We start from the raw sequence: 23,497 nt of genomic DNA, 5'->3' as shown, positions 1-23,497 counted from the left end.
GAGGGGCGCGGAGCAGCCTCCGCCCTGCGCATCCCGCGGGCAGCGCTTGTTCTCGGCGGCAAAACAGCTCACCCCGTAGGAGAGAGCTACCAGTGCTTTTCCTGTTTCCAGGAAGGCGAGGGAGAAGATATTTTCTCCATCAGATATAAATAAACCGAAATAATCGGGCAGATGTGAAGGGAAGAGTCAATTTTTCCTGTTCCAAGCGTAGACCAATTTGTGAACGAAAGTCCCTGTCTCCGTCTTGAACTGGCTTTCTTCCTTCCCTCGCTTGCTAAGGACTCGGCTTTTTCCCTGCCATGACTAGCCCACTACTGCTCGGTGGGAAGCACGAGAGCCCTTTGTTTTAACTTTTAACGTTGTAATCTCTCTTTCCCAGTGCCGCAGAACCCAGTTTGGCCCTTCTGTCCTAGATGTGTGAGTCGGGGGGCGGGCGGGGAGAGACAAATTCCTGGAAGCACCTGTATTTCTCAGCTCGAAAGGTTAATCTTTCTCCACACAGAAAAAGAAAAAAAAATCCCTAAAATAAAAAAAGACACAATCCCCTCCGTCTAAAACCAGACCCCAGAGGACAGGAAAATATAAAATCCAGACCCTGCACTCATATCCTTTTACTGCTCTTCTCGGTGTGAACGTGTGAGTAGATGGTGTTTTACAAAGTTGTCTGAATTTCATGAAAGGCCGTTCCTGTGTTTATATGCGAGGGGAATTGCGCTGTCTCGCTGACTGAAGCGCACCTTCGCCGATTGCTCTTTACCCGAGCAGTGGGACAGGGTGCTGGGAGCCCGAAGGCTTCGCCTCGCAGCCTCACGCCCGGATTTTCGGATCAGCCCCGCGCGTCCCTCGATGCCGAGGGAGAACAAACACGCTCATTCTGGGGCAGCACTCGCTTTCTGCTTTTTTTCCTTCCCCTGCAAATGTCCCCGAAGCCCGGGCGAGCCGCGGGCTGGCGGCGGCCCACATCTGGGAACGGTGATGGGATGGGGGCACCACGCACTCCGGGACCGCCGCGGGTCCCCGCAGCCCCGTGTCCGCACTGGCACATCACCACGGCCCGCAGCCGCGCTCCCTCGGTTCCGCCTGCTCGCTTTTTGGGGGCAGTCTGCCTGGGAACGGCGCCCGGCCGGGATGGGGACACCAAAGAAGTGGCGGGCGAACGCGTTTTCGGAGAGAAAGATGCAGGCGGGTAGGCTGTAGGGTTAGAAAGGCATCGATGAAGGAAAGAACTGACTTCCATATGGGCAGCGATTTTTGAAGAAGGCATCAAACACGCTTCTCTGCCGTGCAGCCCACGCACGGCGGCTCCCCACGCCGCCCCGTCTGCAGCGAGGTGCCGGCCGACCCCCTGAGCATGGCCCGATCCAGCCTGTCACCTGAATGAAGGGATTTGGCTCGTCAAAATTAAATTCCTCCGCAATCAGTCAGACCAAAATGCTTTCAGAGTAACATCCAGGAGATATTTCCCCCGAGTTACCTATCAAGCGTTGCATACAAGATATATATTTTAAATATGTTGGGGTTTTTTTCGATGATGAGCTGAAAAGGAGACAGTTATTAAAACTGTGCGAGCACTCTGCTCGTAATTACCCGGGAAGTGGGGCGAGAACGCGGAGCTAGTGGGGGACTCAAGAAAAGCGGGGCTTTAAAATCGCTATCCTTTAAAGTTTGCGTCGGTAAAGTCCCTTGGCGCCTTTTTAGTAACAAACAAATGCCTATGTGTATATTCAGTCACATATACATAGTAACATAAATCTATATGTATGTCCAAACACATATACACGCATTCATGTATATCGATTGCACTATTCTATATTAAATATAGACATGCCCTGTGGTAGAGATTCTTTCAGTGATTCATGTCTGTAGATAAATTGAATTCTTTCCTTTAGTGTTTTCTTCTTTCATTCTATTATTTTTTCTTATTTTTCCTCCTTTTTTTTTTACCTTTCTCCCTCTTTCTCTTTTCTCAGTGGAAAGTGCACAGTAAGTGTGAAATATACATCATCGCCAGAGGAATTTGTCTTGAAAAGTCCTCTCAGCCCCCTGGTGTTCAAAGACTAAAGGATGATTATTGATTATTGCACTAGATCAGAGCCCGCATGAGACGCCGGGGGAACGAAACGGACCGGCGGTGCGGGCCCGGCTCCCGCCCGCGGTACCCGCGGCTCGCCGGGGCCGGGGCTCCGCGGGGCCGCCGCGCTCCGCACCCGCGGAGGACGGAACGAGCCGCGGTGCTGCCAAAAGGCTCCGAGCCCCTTGGGCACGGCCCGTGCGCGCCCGCGGAGCCCCGCGCAGCTGCTCCGCTCTCCCCAGCACCGCGCTCGCCATTTCCTCCGGTCCAGGTCGGGCAGCAAAGCGCCCGTGGTGTCCGTCAGTCCGGCTGTACCGCCGGTGCTCAGGCTGGGAGTGCCGGACCGCAGAGACGGGCCTGAGACGTATAAGTGAGTGTGCGTACAAATGTGCGCACACGCATAGAGAGGGCTTCCTCTGCCTGCAAGAGGCCGTATATTTAGAACGATGAGCTCTTGGACATGCTTAGCTGTTCTTACCACATTCTTGTACCCTGAGCTCCATTACCTGTTCCATCGAAAGTTTCACTAAAGGGGCTGAAGGGAATGCTGAGGTGTGGGGCGGAGGCTGAGGAGCTCACTGGCGGGAGAGCAGGGCGGGAGCCTCAGTGCCAGGGTGTGGCGCAGGACGGAGTGAACTCCTCAGCATCCCGCGGCAAGCACCCCGCTCCAGGGGATGTAAGGGGCACGCCACATCCCTCCCCCCGGCCCACCACAGCTGCGTGGGTGACTGGGGTTCTCCCAGCAGGGGCTGTAGGTATCCCCGGCCTTTATTGCCCGAGATGGGCGCAAACTTCCCCCCGTGCCTTGGAAAGGGTGAGGGATTGACTGGCGACAGCAAGCGCTCCAGAACCACTACTTCTTTGCCCAATGAAAAACAGAGAGAGCATCTTTTGTCCATAGACATTGACCAGCAGTGAGAAAGCATAATGCTGAACGTGCTCCATTCATCTGGAGAGTGATGGGGCTGTTAGGGAGGGTGGTTGTGGACGGCAAATAAAAGAGGAGCTTTGGAAAGCAGTGTGACCTTGGGATTTAATTTACAGCAAATTTTGCCTTGTATATAAACAGAAGATTAAGTATATTGTGGAAAACTTCAAAATGCATTTTAAATTTTATTATTTTTCTCTTCCTTTGGGCTGCAGACACTTGAATTCATGACAATCAAGAGGATTTTCTGTATGAATAAGAACATCAACAACCCCATTGTGTCCTGTCTCAGTATACTGGTATTTCTACATCCTCTCTGAGGTTCACTTTGAAACTTGGAGGAATGTGATCTGGGAATTAGGTTTTAGACCATTTTGTTTCCATTTTGCAAATGCAAAGATGCTACAGTGAAACACACAGTGGTTTCTATTTCTTCCTCTCTGTTGGCATGTTTAACTCTCATTGACACTGATGTGAGTTATGCACATGTCTAAAGAGGAGAAGGGAGTCTTAGATCTTTTTCTCATCGTTTACATGAGATCAAAAGAAATCAAATAGAGTTAATGAACGGCCAGATGGTGCTTTATTTGTGCTCTGGAAGAGCACAGTAGAAGAGAAAGGGAAGGAATATCTGTAGTTTAACCTGGCAAGGAGGAGGAAAACTTACTATCTCATTTAATGGGCACTGAAGCAAGTATGCCATATCTTCAGAAGTGGGAAAGGTTTGCTTGTTTTCTCTCCCTCAGTAGATTTTGGATGCAGAGCTAGGGTTGTTTTTGGAAGGCACTGGTTGAAGGGATTCCAGACTCTGAAATCATTCACATTTTGTCTTTTTTGGAAACACAAATTTCTTTGGACTGGGCAATTCTTCAGGTTTTGCTTTTAAGCCATAGGATATGGGTGCTCCTCTAGTCCATGGAAAAATGTGTAATATAAGCTGCTATGAGGAGGCAGGGCTGCAGAAGTAGAGGAGCCTTTGATTTGGATCCTCACTGTGAGCAAGAGTTTGGCAGGAGAGGCACAGGATGCAGTAAACTTTACCAACTGTGCACAGAGAGCAACTCATATCCCAGAGGATGCAGACAGGGCCGGGGCCATCCTGTGCTGTGCCTCTGTGCCATCTCACAGCCCTTGCACCTGGCTGGTGGGTTTGTAGATCAAGCTGCCCCCAGGATCTTGTGGGAGGAGATTGTAGCACTGGGCATAACTAATGACAAATTACTTTTGCCCTCACTGATAGTAGGATTATCTGAAAAGAGAAGAAAAGCTTGTTTCCTCTGTAGACCTTACACTGATCCTGGTAGGCTCTTTCTGATATAGAATACCCCAAAGGGTCCTAATTGGTAAACGTGAGGGAAAACAGAAGATTTACAGAGAATTACCCCTGCCTGTGATGCTCTTGTAGGGATGAGTCTGTGAGGGCAGTAGAGGCCGTCTTATTACTTGTCCTCTGTACATCCCATCATTGTTTTAATGCATGACACCCCTATTCGAGGATAACTTAGCACCAGACCACAGATTTCCCAATAGCTTGACGTCATGTGTTGGCCTTGCATGATAGTGTAATGCCAGTTGACCCAAAAAAAAGTCACTTTTGTGTTGTTCCCCAAGAGTTCTTTTGTTGACAAAGTAGCTCTCTGGATTTGGATGTCTTTGCAGTTGAACTGAAGGCCTGGAGGCTTTCCTGTTTTAAAAGCAATGGGAAGAGATGCAACTAACATCTGTACATTTGTTTGAGGATGCCAGAAGTTTTTGTGTATATGCTTTCTTCTCAGAAAATTGTATCAAGAGTACTTTAATAGCAGTACAGCCACATCTACTCTTTGCCCCCTGGTACAAACCTAACATTACAGCTGCAGCTGACATTATTTCCACCTGCTTTAAATGTGTTCATGTGCCTCTAATCCTGTGTGTAGCTTCACATTTGTACCCATTTCCTGTATTTTATAGGCACATGTGGTATGTCGAGGTTTGGAAATGTAAGCCCTCATTTTGTGCTGCTAGATTTCTAACATTCATTTTCCCTGGCTGTACTCCTTGCTTAAAAAAAAAAATCAAAAAAATCCAGACCGAACCAAACCAACCAAACAAACAAACAAAAAATCAAAAAACCCAACAAAACAAAAAACACCAAACCACAACCAATTATTTTTTCCCTATTGAACTTTAAACAAAACTTTGAGAGAACTTCCTTGATAGTTTATATATCTAGCACTTTTATTGAGTGAGTGTGCAGTAATTTGGTGGGTTTACTAAGTAACTTGACAGTTAATGGGATACATCTGCAACAGATTCCAAAATAACTGGCTGCTTAGAAATATGGAAAAGACTAGAATTTTCACTCCTTTCTGTCCTTGTAAGAAATTCCTATCTGCTCCAGCTCCACAGAAGTGAAGATTCCATTAAAGATCCATGTATGCCAAGAGCTGCTACCAACAATAATAAAACTAATTAGAGCTGACTCTTCCAAACTTTCTATTATATTAGAAAAATATTATGGATTTTAATCTAAAGTATTTAAGAAGCCAAATTAAAAACACACAAAACCATGCATACACCTGGAGCTACACGGTGGCTTTATGAGGCTTGAGAGCATAAAAAACCCCTCAGCCATGAAAGAAAGAGCCCAGACTTCATTTTCCACAGACAAATTGGCTGCTTCGTGTCAGTGACCCGTACTTGTGTGTGTACTTGCTCCTGTGCAAAGAAGTATAGCAGCAGCAGTAATCCTTCAGCTGCTGCACCATGGCCCAGAAGGGCTGGGAACCCTTCGGTCTTAGGGAGTGTAGACTCAGTCAATTGGGGATGGAAGTGTCTAAGGGGAAAACCCTAACAAGCAATCCCATATCCCTGGGAAAATTTCTGCATTTCCTAAACTGACTTCTTCGCAACACAACAGCCAAAAGCTAGTCCACCCTTTACAGTAAGGCTGATTTTTAGGGATAGCCTGCACTTCAGGGAAGCCCATGGTACTGTGAATCCATAGAAATGAACAGGATGGGGGAGGAAAACCAGACATTCTTGCTGGAGATACAAAGTTTGAGTGGATGCATCTAGTATCCTGTGGTTCCAGAGGGAATAAAGAAAAGGAAAAAGATGAAGGAAGCCGAGCAGAGCTCTCCTGTGAGTGGCTTAGTTGCTCTAATATCTTCACTGCAGCTTAATTAACTCTAATTTGCAAAATTTTAGATGGCTTCAGATAGGTATTTCGTGGTAACGAAGACAAAAGTATTGGTAAACAGCTGAAATGTCCCAATGCCCTTCATGACACTGATGTGTCTGGACTTGCAATGCATGCATCACTTTTCACTTCTTGGGGTTAAAAAATTGGTAAAAGGAAGAGCCACCTCAGATTCCTTCTGCAATTTGTGAACAAATTCTCTATACTGCTTTGCCAAATGTTGTTTAAAGCCCTGACATGTGTCTGTTTATTCATCAGAATTCAACAGAAGGGTAGGAACATAGTGCTAATGTTTATGTTTCAGTTAAGGAATTCATTTATGTTGCCTCACTTAAAAATATTCTCCTCGCAGAAAATATAAGTCCAAAGTTGATTTATCAGGTTTAAATTTAAGAAAACTATATTGTCAGAACAACCACACATTCCTTTTTGCACCACTTTTGAAATCTGTTTCCTATTATGATCTCTGCATCAGACAAATACAACCAAGTTATTTACAGGCTGTGAAAGATACTAAATCTTTTCTGAGTAATATTACACTAGATCACAAATTCTCACTTTTAATAATAATTGACAACAAACTAAAGTGAAGGATATTCACAATTAGTAACAACAGCACATAATGCTCTCCCAGTGCCTTGTATCTCCAAGACCCAATGCAGACGTAAGCTGAAGTCTCATTAACATTTACTTTGGAAGGATGTTAAGTATTGTTATCTCCTGTTTACAGATGGTGAAAGAGGCTCAGTAGGATTGTGACTTGCCTAAAAAAACTTAGAGCAGTTTAATTGCAGAAGCCAGACCAGAACTCTCAAGCTCTTGGCTCCTACTTGTGTGAGAGAGCGAAACACAATTTTAAGAGCATCCTGTGACTTAGGAATCCCAGTTCCAGCACACACCAGGGCTTGAGCGGCGCTGGGGCAGTGCAGCTCCTCAGGGGCACTTCGGGCTCCCGGCTCCCATTAACTTGGAGTGATTTTGGAGCTCTTGAAAACTCCTTTCAGTCCGTGGAGGGAAATGCACAACACCTGTGATTCATAGAAGGGCGCATGGAGAGGCAGGGAGAGGGCTGGAGCGGCAGCCAGCTCCACGTGCGGCTCAGCCGCGATTCAGAAGCTGCGGGGCCGAGTGCTGAGCCTGTGCTCCAGGGCTGCGGGGCCGGGGGAGCCGCCAGCAGCGCTGCCAGCTCTTTTCACTGACATGATTTTCTCGGGAGCAGAGCCAGGAAAGATCTAAAGACAGAACTCCAGCCCTCTAATAAATCTCAGCTTTGCCTTTGGGAGGAAGCCCTCATTGCCTGGCCCCTTGTGCCTTGCCCCTACACCTTCAGGAGAAGGGAGCAGCTCAGGTGGATGCACATCTCCACGCTTTCTTCCTGCTGCCATGCTGTGAGTGGGAAAACTGGGGGCAGGAGGATGGGCAGAGAGCAGTGGAAATCCCTGCAGGAGCAGATGTACCAGTAGTGTATTTGTGTATGTGTGACGGGAATACAAGAGTGAGGAAGCACAGCGCAGCTGGGGAAGCAGCTCCTCGGGGCTGGAAATGCAAAGTCAGATAGAGCTGGGCAGCAGGGGCAGGCAGGGGGCACACCAGGGGCAGGTGGAAAGGGGCAGGAAGCAGCATCTCTTGTTAGATGGAGAAGTGCACTGGTGCAATGCACACAGGTTATCAGATGAAGCAAAGGCCAGGAGAATCCACCAACATCTAATGGCCAAAGACCTGTGACAAATATTTGTGGCAGGATTGGGATTTGGATTGGGATTGGAACTGGCTGTGCAGCTCTCACTCACCTGCACACGGCCTTACACCACCATGCACACCACAGCCTTTGGAGATGAGGAAGTGAAAGGAATTCAGGCTCAAAGGAGGGATCAAAGCCATCTCACATGCATGTAGGTATCTGGCAGTGTCTGTGTCTTGCTGTTATCCAATTTGTTAACTTTTTCCTCTGGCAATACCAGTGTACAACTGACTGGAAGCCTGGAATAAGAATGGTTAGAGCTGAGGATGAAAATTTCTTCTTCATCAGGAAAGAGAGTGGATGTTGCATGAAGTTGATATTGCTTCCCCAAAACACTACTGAGAAGGGAAAGAAAACCTTGGATGAGGGAGAGGATGCTGAGGCACGTGCAGGGAGCTGGGCAAACGCCAGCTCTGGAGAAGGAAGAACATCCCTGCAGCCTCAGAGGAGGTGCAGCCTTCCTTCGACAGCCAGATACTGAGCCTTGATTTTCATGGCAAGGTTTTAGACTTGCTTCCTTGGCTATGAGTTTTGGCCTCAGACAATGCTCAAAGGGATGCAGAAACCATTTACAGTACAGTCTCAAATTTGCATCTATGTTTGGAAATGCTCAACAGCTTCATCACATTAAAGCATTTTAGGAAGGTGTATAGCTAAGCAAATACTCACTGCTAAGAAGATCTTGAGGTAATTCTGAGTAAGGAAGAAAGGCGTCCCTTATGTGGGAAAGACTACCAGGCCAGAGGATCAACTTTCTAGGCCAAACACCATTAAATTCAAGGGAAAAACAACTTTTAGATGGCCTTGTGCCTACACTTAGAAATTTAATTGAATCTGGAATAAGCTTTATAGACTGAGGGACTCACAGCATGAGATAAATTGTTCATTGCAGTGATGGCAAATGCCAGCAGTGAACTGGCCAGCTGGTTCTATCAGGGGTGTAAAGAAAATCTAGTCAGGATAAGTCAGGTAAAATATGTAGATGGTGGAATGTCACTCCAGGGGCCAGGATGGGGAAAGGTTAAGGATCTCTGAGAAAAAAGTTGCTTTTTAATGTCCTTTTTGCTTGAACATGTTAATGTCCCAGAGGCCTATTCTTTACATAATTCTGTTTGCACAAGATGAAGGGGGTACCAGAGCTTTGCCAGCTTCATGTAGCTCATTGCAAAATCCTTGAAAATACTGTTTGAAAATATTTATGCACCAAAAAAAAGCTATTTCACACATTTTGAATCAGCAGCCAGGTTTTAAAATAAACCAATCTGTCCTCAGAAATTAAAAGAAGAAGAAATAAAGATCAAAATTCACAGTTGGTGTAAATTGCCAGACTTTTCAGTGAAGTCAATGCAGGGCTGCCAATTTAAACTAACAGAGAAACCAGTCCAAAAACCATGAACGTGATTTTAAAAGTCTTCAAAACAGAGTTTCCAAAGCATTACGTGGCCGCAGAGTACCTTGCAGAATGATAAAGCGTGGGGTCAGTCTCCAGGTGCCCTAGGACAGAGAATAAATGGCAGCACTAGGACTGAGGGATGTTAAATCTGTTTAAAGAGTACCAATAAATAGCATGTGTCAATCAATAATTGCTTCTCCATTAAAAAACTGGCACAATAACTAGAGTTTTCTCATGCTAAAATAGTTAAATATTTAACCAAGTCCATGAAAGCTAATTGAATACTTTTTTTTTTGCATCCTTGATATAAAATTAATGAACAAATGAGCTGTGGGCTTCCATGTCTCTCCAGCAGATCACTTGTCTGAACCATGGAAAACTTCTTTTGGACAGGCTCTGTTTGGTGACATCTCCTCTGTAATGCTTTTTCAGGGCACTGTACAATTTTTAAAGGCATGTCTGAGAGCCAGAAGTTGGGAGTGTGTACATCTTCTCTCCCTTTTGGATGTGAAAGGGTAATCTTGGAATCCTGGAAGGGAACATAAGCCAGTTGTTGGTTACCCTAAGCCATTAAAAGTCTCTCTTTCAGAGAAATTATGGCTGGAATATTTCTGTTGAAAAACAGACTGATGTTGATGCACAGATCAGATATTCTCTTACTTCTTCTGCGAGGGGCACTATGACCTCTCTCTCTTACCCTCTGCTTTATGTTGCATTCTATAACTTTTCTTTCCAGCAGGCTTCCAGCAGGTTATGGAAAGGAGGGTGAAAACCTGCCCTGAGCACAGAAGATTGGGTATTTGAAGACAGGCATGGCTGGTGTGCACCTCATTCCAGGCCCCTGGGTGCCACTATAAGATTAGCATTACTGTCCCACAGTAATAACAGGAGTACATGTTTTATGACAATTTACAGAGGGTGGAAAAAGCAGTCAGTGTTGGAAAGGGAACACAAAGCTTTTTGGCTGAAAGTTGCCCAGTGAACTTCAAGGCAGGCTCCTCAGACCAGGGGCCAGGTCCTTCAGGTGACAGAACCTGGCACAGCCTTGATAGGATCAAGTCAGTCCTGATGCAGGAGGATTAGACAAGAACTGACTGTGCTGAATTTTCATTTTGTTTACTCCAGTGGTTGCCACTAGGCAGCCCAGAGAGGCTTTCAGGCCTCTCTGAGGGCATGGGAAAATCAGTGTGTTTAGCTTTCCTGGGCTGAGCACTGGGCTCAGCTGGAAGCATGGACCTTGAGGTTAGCCTTACATCACTGGAGGTGGGCGCATAAGCCTACCCTCTGACTTCTGCCAGAGCTAAATTTAAATCCTTGATGGCTTAAATGAGTTCTGTGGCAACACAGTGATGGATTTGAAAGGGAATGAGAGAGAGGAAAAAAAGGAAAATGCTCCCCAACGACAAGAAAAAAAACCCAACAAAAAAGCCCCACAAACAAGGAGAAAGTGAACACAGCTATGACATGACAAAAACGGAGAAAACAAGACTTTTTTGCAGTCAGCAGTTCAGAACATAGCCTGGAGGGGCACCAAAGGCTTTGTACCCGTGCTCTCAGCTGGGGAATGCCCACTTGCCTTTGATGAGGAGCTTGTACCAGCCACAGCTGCCTAGCTGAGGAGCAAATTACTTTCTCAAGCCTCTGAACTCTTCAGGGAAGCAAAAATTTTGCTCTTACGTGCATGTGAGGCGCCTAGAAGAGGCGGGTCCTGATCACCAACAGAGACCTCTAAGCATCAGCAAGACAGCTAATACTGAAGACTGGTTTTCTAAGTCCAGGTCTAACATGGCCACATTGTCCTGGTCAACAGTGAGTGCTATCCTATATCTGCATGAGAGGGCTGAGCCACATAAGTTTTACAGGAAAACATCCAGGGGGAAAGATTTATGTATTTGCCATGAAAAAACACCGATTCTTGTATTAGATGAACTTGGACTGCTTTATGTTACAGAAATAAATGCATCCCCATGGAAAAAGAATGCAAATATTTGCATTATTTGTAATGTCCTTCAACTATCTGGCTACATGTGCACTGTATATTAAATGCATGCTTTGCAGTAATGTTCGTTGCATATGGCTGCATAAAGTCATTAATAGAGATTTAATAGCTGCACAGTAAAAAACTCAGCCTTCTAATTTGCCTTTATAATTTTATCTTTAGCTATAACTAATAATTATAAGAAACATCTCTGTCCCAAATAGTCTTAAAAAAGTTTATTAAGCAGATCTTCACATTTTAAAAAACTGTCCTGATAGCATCCTTGTTTCACCGGGGTGGGGGAAGAGAAAAGAAAAGGGAAAAGTAGAGAAAAAAAGAAAAAAGAGAAAGAGGAAAGGGCAACTCTTCTGCCAAAATAAACCAATTAGCTCATGGATTAAATGTTTCTTCAGAAAACGTAAAGATGGGAAGTAATGTTCTCCTTTTTCTTGGAGGAAGTGTTAGGACACGAATTCTGCTTCTTGTAGTGTAGATATTATTTGTTCTTTGGCAGCAGTCCTCTCAAAAATATTGCTGGTGTTGCAAAACTATAACTACAGGTCCAACACTGGACGTACAAATGGTTTATAAACTACAGGTTGGGTCACTTGCAAAAGAGCCAGTTGGATTCATGAATAGCACAAGCTACAGTCCAATGCTGGATTCACAAATAGTCTGGGAAATATAAGACTGGTGGATAGGTAGATTCAGCATTTAACAATACCTAGAAATTATAATGTGTCATTTCTCATTTTTAACAAAAGAAGACTACCTATAATGTCACAGAAAATGAGAATAAAGCTAGATAATTTCTCTATAATTTCCTTTCACTGGCACATTATTTTTCCATTACTGTCATTTCTTACCTCCTAGGAACAAAAAACAGAAGAGACACTATAAATGGGAAGCTAACTATGAAAAGCATTCCCAGGAATCTTGCCCTAAATACTGAAAAACAAAGATGGAAGTTATGAAACTGGAAAAAATTGGAATATTAATATTATGGCGGTATATTTAACATTTTCTTATTACTTTTGTTTTAGACATACTTTAAGTTATAAAATGCCTGGATAGCAAGCTTTCAATTGAAAGTTCATTTTCTGATTTGATTTAATTTCTCATTTAATCATTGTTATTACCAGATAGATGCAATACTTATTCTTCAAATTTGTCTGTTACTATTATTGTTATTTATAATCCTGTGTTTTATTGTTGTGACTGAAATGTTCTAAGACTCATTAAAATCATTGTGATATTGAAGACAATTTTATCACTTAAGACAATATTACATTTGCTTCAGGATTCAAATACTATTAATTTGGAAGGGGATTTCTGTACAGTCATCCCAACCACCTCATGAAATCAGTATTTCTAAGCAGTTTCAGATTTTTTTCCTGATAATTCTTTACAGTCACTGGTCTGAGTAACAAAAAGACTTTGATAATGTACTATGAGACAAATATTGCAAAGCAAAAGGAATGAGTTTAACTGATTTTGGTGGAGATATTACAAACGTCATCATGATTGAATGAATCTTCTAACAGGAACCAGCTGATTTTATAGACAAAAGTCCTGATCCTCACTTTGATAAATCTCTTCTTATTTGAATGAATATTGCAGTATTGGACCCACATGGAACTTGGTCAGAGGCCAATAATGTGCTGTGAATGGAAACATTAGTTTGTGATTAGAAATCTGATTCTATTGTTGTGCACATTTACTCAAGCTATTGTCCTATGAGAGTGAAAAAGGGCAAGTGAGGTAAAAACCCTTTTCCCCCAGGAAGAATTGCTTTTTATCCATGGTCACAAGACCCCAGTATGCTTGTTTGCCGCACTGGCCTGTTGTATGTGAATGGCTGTATGCCTAATTTGCACCAAGATGGGAGCAATCTGAAAGTACACATCCTTCTCCTAGAAACTCCCCAGGAAGGCTGGGAATCTGGCTCAGATGCTGCCATCAAAATGTGTTTGCGCATGGCAGTGCATGGTAGGTGCTCCAAAATATTTCCATGATCTCTGCAAGGAGGGGAACGCTCAGCTGGAAGATGGTAGGACTTCCACTGTTGCACCTCAAAAGGTCCTTCTCAGTCACAGGATGACTTAGCAGAAGCTTGGGTCAAGCTTGGAGAAGACAAAATGTAATTAAATACTCTCCTGAAAGTTATAGGTCAAGTATTAAACATTGTGCAAGACTGTCAGCCCAAAAGCATTCTCTGCTATATGAAGATCTTGGAGAAATAGCTCAACTCGTGACATTTATGAGGAAATGTGAGTTTTTCAGTTATTTGTCTCCCATGGAACCAAAACTAGGAACAGATTCAGCCCTGCATCTATTCCCAAAGCTTAGCTGCCCGTGCTACATGAGCTCTTGCTCTGTGCTTCGGCAACTTCCACCAACAAGGCACGGTTGGATCCATCTCCACTGTTACTCCACAGATACTGCACTCATTTTGCTCACACTGCATCACAAAACGCACGGGACTCCAGTAAATGTGGAAATAACATCAGGTAGCTTTATTCATTACATTATCCAATTATAACCACAAACAGGCATTTTAGTAGTTTGTCCAATCCTATCAGGATGGTGAGTTTATTGCTGAATTCTGTCTGAATTGCTAGATTTGGATTTAGAAAGCATGCTGTCCTCATTAACATGCACTTAATTAGTAGCAGTGGCAAGTCTCTGGAAAAGCTACTGATGTTTAATAAGTCTTTTGTGTCTGGCTTCTAGAAAGTTTTGTATTAGCAGAAGCGTGATAGATCAGATTCAGCAGTGCATTACACATATTTCTTACAAAACAGCTACTGTTGAAATGGAACCTTTATCAAGCAAGAACAGAGCTGTGCTCCAAAATCCATCACAGGATTAGCATTTACCACTCTGCTTTCAGATGTGTGCTGGAAAAAAAGTGTGTTTTGATACATGTGAGGACCTTAAGGGGGAAATAAGCTATGCTGTGTAGAGAAGCTGGAGAAGGCTGCATTTAGTGGCATCCAAAATAGAAGCTGTCAAGTCAAACTAATTTCTGGTTTATTCTCAGGCAGATGAGTAACCCCTTGCCACTTTTTTCCTGTCCCTTCTCTCTCCCCACTCAAAAAACTTCATTATGACAAAACTATTAAGAGCATTTCACTTCCCCTCTTAAAAGAACCTGGATGCGCCTGCAAGAGGGTGCCTTCTGTGGGTATTAAATATGAATTCTGAGCTGTCCTCAAGGAAGGACAGGTATACAAATGCCCAAATGAAACACCCTGGGAAGCAGAAAGGAAAGTTTTATGTCCTTACCTCCCTACTACTTGGACTCATGATGCTGAAACAATTTAGCTCTTAGGATTCGACTGCTTATTTCTGCTACTTATGTACATCCTAAATTTTTGGACTTTCCTTTGACCATATTTACTTCCTAAAGAAGCTTTTGGAAGTGATATTATTCTTATATTGTGACTGTTTTGCAGAACGAATAAAGTTTTAATATGCAATAAAACTTCAATTTTTTTTAATAAACAAAATTTTGATTCTCAGATCAGCAACCTTTAATGAATTATAGAGTTGCTGGCTTGTTAAACTATTATATTTTTCAAGCTTCCTATACTTCCTTTATGCTGCACATGTTTACATATGTTTTCATACAAGATGACAATGACTTCTTGCTTTCTGTAGATCAACATAAGATTATTTTGCCTACCCTGTGTGTGCTGTTCTCTGTTCCTCTTCAGTTTTAGCTCTGCCTAATACTACAAGAGCTAACATTTTTCTGATATCACTGTTTAAGCTGAAGAATAACTGTACTGCTAACAAAATTCTTATGGATAGAAAAAAAAGGGGAAGGTGGCAGTTGTCAAGAGCAATAAAAACATGCAACAAAATCTTTGCACCAAAAGGTGATTGACACTATCAAAGTCCCCGAGAACTCTGCTTTACAGTTTAATATATTTAACAAAATTTATATTCCAGGCTTTTGCTAGTCTCTATGCAACCTTAACAGTAATAGCGGTTTATGTTTTAATTTCCTTAAAGGAAAGTCTTCTTTGGAACCCATGAATGCTTCAATGTTTTGGAAAGATCTAAATATATGTCAAATATCTGTTGAGACTTATGATTTTTTTCATTCACTCAGCAATCATTTCATGTATTATTTTGAGAAACAGCACTATATGTACTGTAAATAAAATGGAAAAATAAAAAAAAGTATTATCTGATAAGCTGAAATAGCTCTCTCTGTTGGTTAATTACCCAAATACTAAAGAAAAGTTAGGCTAATGATTTCCAGACAGTTGTCATGCCATATCATGTTAAAGCAGCTGTTAACCATATGCACTACTGTAGTTCTGCTTATATTAACCATTATGAAATTTTCCTTGGGGAAAAGTGCTCACGTGCTTGCAGGGAACCTCTGTGCCCTCTTTTAAAATGAAATAAGTTGGTTATTCTTAGAGCATGGCAAATAATTTGTAACAAATCACTTGGTGATTTTCTCCTGCTTGTGAATGGAGATTGTATTTTCCAAAGCCACCATGCAGCCAAGGAGCTGAAGTCTGGGAGCTGCACTAGAGCAGAGGGAGCACTAAGAGAGCCTCCAAAACCAGCCCTGGTGCCACTGCACCAGTGCAGCACAGATTCTGGTGGTCTCATGACTTTGGGACACGAGGTCACATTTCTTCATGGCGCTGCACCCTGTTGTATCAACCCATCAGCTCACCTGAGGCTGACACAGGAACCCCTGACATTGCTGTTTTGCACAGGAGTATGGACCTGGGGTGGGATAGGGTTTCATCTGACCTTTTCCTTTCTGTCTTTTTGAGAGGGAGAGAGACAGTGATCCATAAATTCCTACGGGCCTGTGGCGGCAAACATCACAGTGATAACCACTAGAGAAAGAAGATCTATGGAGAGAGGCCATCTCTTTTATTAGGCTGACTAATATAACTGGAAAAAAAAGGATGAGCTTTCAGGTCAAAATCCCATTGTCAGGTCCAAGACAGAGGCCTGTTTTGAAGACAGCTTGTGAATGATAACTCATTGTTGGTTTGTTTTTGGGTTTTTTTGGTGTATTTTCCCTTCTTGTTTAGAGCATAAGAAGACCATGTATTTTTTATAAGCATTGTCTCATTTTTCTTAAAACATTAAAACTACAACATGATGTACATCTACTACCAGTTTGATAAATATATGCAATTTTTTTCTTCTCAAACTTGCAGAATAATTTATAATCTTGCATCATCCTAAAGAAGGGTACCTATATTAACTCAGGATGAGATGACATTTGCACTTATTTTGGGGATATCTGTCTGAATTTGTTACAGATGCCTTTGTGTCCTCAGTTGCATACACCTTCTGTGGGTACTCAGAAAAATGTTCAGGAAAATAAATGGAGTTCAAGATGAAAATGGTTTTATTGGATAAAGATCACAGAAATGTTTTGTCTTACAATACCTACCCTGGTCACAGTGTGAATGATTCACATCTCTCTGCCTCCTAATCCCAGATGTTAGAAGAAGCCAGCTGACAGGGATATCATGTAAGACATAAGTCATATTCCTTCTATTCAGTGTGTGTAAACCCTGGGTGTTGCATTCCAAAAAGACATGGTGGGCACCAGAGGAGGGCATTAAGAGTGGGCAAAGGTCTAAAATCACATCTTACAAATAACAGCTGAAGGAATTTTGATTGCTTAGTCAGCAGAAGAATCAAAAGGAATTGTGAAAATAGCCTTCCGAGACATGAGGGTAGCAGCCAGAAGAGTGAAAAAAATTTCTTTGCCCTTTGTGCATAAAAAAAATGAGGCAATTTAAACAAGGAATAATTCTCTTAGGTAGCAGAAGAGTAAAAATATTGTTTCTATTATAATAAGTAACCAACCATTGAAATAGATTGTCAAGGGAAACTGTGAAGCCAAATTATCAAAGAGATGAAAGAACAGGTTAGAAAAGCAAATGGTAGGAATGATGTACATGTAGTTATATGCCCTACCATGCTGGAGGTGGATGAGCTAGATAACACCTTAGTGTCCCTTATAGGTACCTTTTCTCTGACCTTATGAGTGATAACTGTATGATGATGGCGAAAAATTTGCACAAAATATATATCTTCCAAAATAAGTTTTCTCTCTTCAATTTGAGTGCTTGACAGTGATTATACAAATAATTTTTTCCCCTTTAAAAACTGTCCATGTTCTTCATGTCAAACCTGACTGTTGTGATTTAGTGGTGTTATACTAGCACAATTCATTCACCCTCACAATGATCAGTAACTTAATTTCACAAGTGTATTATTAGATTATAGTATAAGTACATTATTGAACAGAAGGAGCCCACTGATTCAGTGCAGAGAAATATCCAGATGACAGGAGCTTGCACTGTGTCCTAGTGGGTATTTCTGAGGCCAAATAATTTCTCTCAGCAATTTGACCACTTGCTCAGATGTCTGTTCTTGCTTGTGACAGAGCTGAAAAATTATGCTTTGCAAAGAGACCAAACCTGCTCAGACAATGACAAACAATTTGAAAATAACTGGTCTGACTGGGTGTCCAGATTGCTGACAGAAAGGAAATTTTCATATGTGCAACGAGCATGAAAGATGAAAGCCCTTCCCTGGTGCTGTTCTTCCACTGAAGCCCTTACTCCGACCTGTGGCCTCACTAGTTGACCTGCGAGCAGAGAACAGGGAGAGTGTAAGAAAACAGCTCCTACTAAAGCTTATTTTCTGAAGGAACGTCTGCCCAGATGTTTCAGTCATATTTTTACATATTGCCTGCTAAAAAAATCTGTAAAAGATTAGTACAGTGATCTGGAAAAACAGTAAATTTTGCCTTTTGGTAGAGAAAAACTGTATTAATATTTATAGTACATATTTATGCATTTTCTCTTTATATATTTGGGTCCACCCAGGGCAAAAACTGCAGGGGTGGGAGAGCTGTGCATGCCTCATTCACACCCCTCCTTTCTTCAGTGTCCTATGGAGTCCAAAGGCTCTAAGAGCAAGAATTTTGCTTCTGACTTCTCAACTTTTCTTGCTAGGCAGGAACTCAGTACAGCCTGACTCTTGCCTTCAGCACCTCCTGGCACAGATATCACCTTGCATGTGAAGTATTTCATACCTAGGAAGAGCTGAAAGTGTACTGGGACGGTGACCACTTCACCCCATGAGCAGCTAGAGTGCTAAACACGACAATACTCTTGGCTGGAAGAGCTCTATCCTAGCAAAAATAACTCCCAGAAATCTATCCACATGTCTATTGGTCCATTAGTCTTGTTTATCTCAGAAACTAGGCAGAGAGTTTTTTCAGATATTTCCCATGGGCAAGGAGCTTCATAGGATCAGATTATGTGGAGACGCTGCTTTAAATGACCTCAATCCTGCAAAATTATGTGGGTTTTAATCCATTATCATGCCTTTTTCATAGTTTAATCTAAATAAAAGTGTGTTCCAATCCTTTTCATCCTGTCCTCCAAACTCTTTACCAGTGCAATGGCCTGCTACGGCTGCAGCACAATCCTGGCTGGAATAAGTCTTAATTAGCTGCCAATGATGTCATGTCCATGTCTGTGTTAAAGGCACAGGACTAAGTATTTGTCCTTATTTAATGTACTGTAGAAATTCCATTTAAGGATAGCATTAAGATGCTTCAGAGCCAATCTTGTATTTCTCCCGTAGTTGAGACGCTTGGCCTTCAGCCTTCTGACACTACCCCAGTTGTGCTATAATGCTCCAGAAATACACTGCCTGTTGTGTTTTATTGCTCATGTGAAAACTGTCCAATTCCTTGTCAGTTGACAAGGGAGGAGCGCTGCAGTGAAGGATTGCACAGCAGTGTGTCTGGGAGCGATGTTATTTCACACCAGCAGCAACATTTCAGTGTTTGCTCGGCAGCCCAGTAGAGCCTTGGTGCTCTTGCCATAGAGCAGAGAGCAAACCCCATTGTAGTCATTCTCTCTGCCAGAGAGACCAATTCATGCTGCCAAATATCTCCCCTCAACACATTTATTGAACATTAAACCAGCAGAATAGCATTGAATGAAGTCCAGTAATTTTATAGGATATATTTTAGTCACTAGACTTTGAAGACTAGTCCAATGTTAATTATAAAGTTTCTGTGTCTGGATAACATATTGTTAACAGTTATTTTGTAAGTGCTAATGGCAAGATGGAAGATTTCCAATAGTTTTATTGAGGAAGTGGCAATTAAAATGTTGAGCACTGCAACATACATACAAAATAAAAATAATCCTGCATACACAGCACTTTGTGTCAAAAAAAAAAAACCCCAAACCAGAAAAAACAGGGACGAATATTTTCTTTTGAAATAAATACAACCATTTTATTTCTAAAAAGTTTTGCTTTTGGGAAAAAACCCAAACGTTGATTTACTTGCCAACTTCAAATGTCACAAGCCTTGAACAAGTTTGACATTGTTTAAAAGCACATCGTGAAACTATTAGAAAGCCAAGACAAGTTGCTATGTTATGTTTTTCCACACTCAAAGAGCAACAATATGTTCTCAGTTTGAGTAATTTCTTTTAGATTAAGGGAAACAAAACAAGAAAAAACAAAAGCAAAGTGTTCACAAGAGTGTGTGGAAGCGTGTACGCAGGACAATTTTTAACGCGCGAGTGGAAAAAGGCGCTGTGCAAGCGCTGCCCCATGAGGTCAGCTGGGCACACTGATGCTCCCATGCCTACATGCAATAACATAAAAAAATGGACTACCTACAGCTCTGTATCAGCCATGAGTTAGCAGGTTCAACACCGATTTTGCATTGCAGAGCAAATGCCTACCACCTGCTGAAAAAAGGAGTCCTGGTGGGATCCAGAGTTAAGACGGGAGTTCAGCAGCATGGGGGCTGGCTGCTAGTGTGAAGTTGGTCAGTGTGAGGCACTTAATCCCCGCAAGCTGAGCAGGAGCTGGGTCTCCAGCCATTTGAGTGGGTTAGGTTTGCTTGCAACATACCTGTTTTAATCTAAACCTGCTGCAGTAGGCAGGTTTTAAGGCCCTTCCTTAGCACTTTTCCAGACAGCTCTGTTTCCAGACAGCCTGGTGAGGCTGGATTTCACACCCTCTTCTGGGAGCCAAAAGCCTCTCTGGGCTCCCAGGGCATGTCCTCAGCTCCCTTGGGAGACCCGGAATCGGATGTTGGGGCTCCTTGCTGTCCCTGGGCAAGTTGTAGCAGAAGCCATTCAGCTTCCTTTAAAGTTCAAAGCTGTGATGCATCAGTGATGTCTGGTTGGACACAGAGGAAATATGCTAATGTAGATCTAAAGTAGCTCAATCCTGCTGACCTCCTGTGAGAGCCAAATTCCTTTTCAATAAGCTTTTTAAAAAATACTACCTTTCCTCTGCAGTGCAAAGCTGTCTGAGTGCATCTCACAGAACACTGTTTGAGGGCTCAACACCTCTGAGCACTGGGGAAGTTTGACTTCACACCTTGCATAGTGTACCTCAGCTGTACCTTTCATCCAGCAGTAGTCTTTTTAGTCCACAACCCCCTTTCTAATTTTTTTCAGAGAATATGCTCATCACCACTAACACAAGGATTCTGGCAGGAGGAGGTTGTCTGTTTCAGTTGCAGTTTCCAGGCCCTTTTAGAGTAGTGTACAGCTTCCAGCTGACCTTTGGCCTGAGACCCATCCCACATCTGAATGGCGTCTCAAATCTTTTCCTTGAAATTATGAATCTGTCTGATTTTAGACACCTAATTCAGCCCCAGACTTGATCCCTGGGCATGCTCTCAGCAGGGGGTGGGCTAGTCCATAGCGTGTGGTCTGGAGCTCTGGCCAGCTCTCATGACCACCTCCTGCATAGAAAGGGGGACAGATTTTGCTCCTAAGGGCCCTGGGCCCAAACTGAGCCACATGGACATGAAAATCTCACCTCTGCTTCTGCTGCTGTGGGGATCTGCAGGCACATCACCTGTTAAGCACATGCTTCCTGAAGAATAGCTTTTAGAACCAGTTTTAGCAGCAGGTTTTGTGAGCGCTGTTCAAGTTGATGAGTCCCAAACGGGGCAAGGAGTGGCTGTCCTGGGAGAAGCAGTCAGAGTGCCCTCAAAGGACACACTGCAGCTAGTTCCTGGGCTGCACAAAGGGACCAATCAGTATTAGCATTATATGGAAAACCCAGTAGTGATAAAAGAGCACTTTGGAGATCTTCAGCTGTAAAACCTGCCACAGACACTTTTCTAAATCAATCCAAGCTTTATGTACAACTTGACAAAAGATTTATTAGGTGAAGGATAATAAATATGTTCAAATGAAAGGTATGGAAAATAAAAGTAATGTACCTGTAAATAGTCTGCTATGCTATACTGAGCTGAACTAAATAAGAGCCTGTCTGGGACAAGTTGCTCTATACAAGGTATTTACCAAAAAAAAAAAAAAAAGCAGGGCATCATGACTGTAGTAAAGGGCAGAATTTTCTGACCACTGATGCTCCATTTCTCCAGCTGTTTCTCCAGGGTCTCTGTTAGCTTAAGAGTGGACTTTGAGGTGTTAGGTGTCAGCGTCAGTGCTGTTGCTCACAAGAAGTCACAGTCGAACTGCAGCCCAAGATCAAAAGGCAACAGACTCTGATCGGGAAACACAGACCAGCGGGGCAGATGCTGGATACCTTCTGTGAGTGGTTAAATGATCCATCTGGTAACTAATGGGACTCTGACACTGTGAATTACTGTTATTAAGAAAGTTAGGAACACCTGGAGAGAGCACTGAAGCTTTCCAGGAAATGGTTATACTGGTACTTTTGGTGTGGCCTAAGTAGTGATTTAAAGGAAATGTGCTCGAAAGCATCCTCTCAGTACACTCTGAAAACTGTGCCAGGACTGAACTGCTGAATGAAGAGAGAAGACTCCAAGAGAAAAATTCATTATTCACACAGACTTATGTACAGATAATGTTAGAATTTTTCCCTGAGAATATTTCTGTCAATAGAGAATTGTCTCCAGAAGAAGTCAGCAGTAATGAACATTTATTTCCATTATTCTATCACCTAAAAGTATCAGCAGTGTTCTCTATGACATGTCTCTTTGTCAAGACATATCTATTTTGTAGGGAGAGCAGTGAAAACACTTCACACCAAGTAAATGTTCATGTGTGTGATCTGTTAATGCCATTTCTTTATTATAACTGCAGTCTTCAAAGGCAGTATATAATATCAAATAGGCTCATTAGAAAACAGTATGTGATTCCTGATTTGTCTCTGCTCATGGAGAAAAGGTTGAAGATGTGGGGCGTTTTTGTGTGTGTTTTGTATAGGTTTGGTTTTTTTTTTTTTCCATTGGGCTCCAGTTTAAAATGAAACAATGGTAGAACAGAGGTCAAGAACTTGGAAGAACTCATTCAAGCGGAACCAGGTACAGCTTGATTCAATATCGATATTTCATATGTTCTGAGATTGTGGTTCAAACTACGAGATAGCAGAATACCATTTTTATAGCTTTCCATCTGTGAGAAATTATTTCTCAAAGCACTCTGTATGAACAATCTAACAGATATTCATTTTTGAGATCATATATTCTGCTAAGTGGGATCTTTTTGATGCAAAATCTGGCTGTGATAGTAATTTTAAAACTAGAGAGAGAATTTTAAAGCCAGATTCATAAAGTAAATGTCTTTCACACAAAGTTATTTTCCATGATGCATTAACTCCTCTTTTCCAGGCATTTGTAGGAAAGTAAGATACTCAATATTGTATACTGATGGAGCAAAGGAAGAATGGATCAATGCAATAATCATAAGGAGATGATAATATTTATATTGAACATACCCTTTCTTTTAAAATATTTTCTTGTTTATTTCAGGGCATAAATACAAATTCTTTGAGCTTGAGAACAGCTAAAATTCTGATGGTACAGCACTAGAAGCATTTTGCAGTGATGCTCTTATAAACATGATGCAGTTGTAGCAGATCACATACCTGGTATTTAAGGCATTTTGGAAATATTGGAAATCAGTTTCACGTACCCAGAATTCAGGAGCCATCTGAAACTGCCTGGCTTGATGGGTCAGGTTGGAACCTGGAACCTTGTTTTCTGTGGCCAACAGGACACTAGCATGGCCACTGTATCCCATGCCACTAGCTTTGATTTCCCAAACTTGATGAGCAGGAGCTGATTTAGAGCAGGAATGACTGGTGATGTCCTTGGTTACCAATCTGTAGCCAGTCTTGCCAGTTTTTGGACCCACTGTGAGGATTCTTAACCCAGACTACA

This window comes from Camarhynchus parvulus, chromosome 3 (genome assembly GCF_901933205.1).
Source record: "Camarhynchus parvulus chromosome 3, STF_HiC, whole genome shotgun sequence".
Classification (NCBI taxonomy): Eukaryota; Metazoa; Chordata; class Aves; order Passeriformes; family Thraupidae; genus Camarhynchus; species Camarhynchus parvulus.
The sequence above is the reverse complement of the archived record's forward strand: the minus strand, read 5'-3'. Positions refer to the sequence as shown.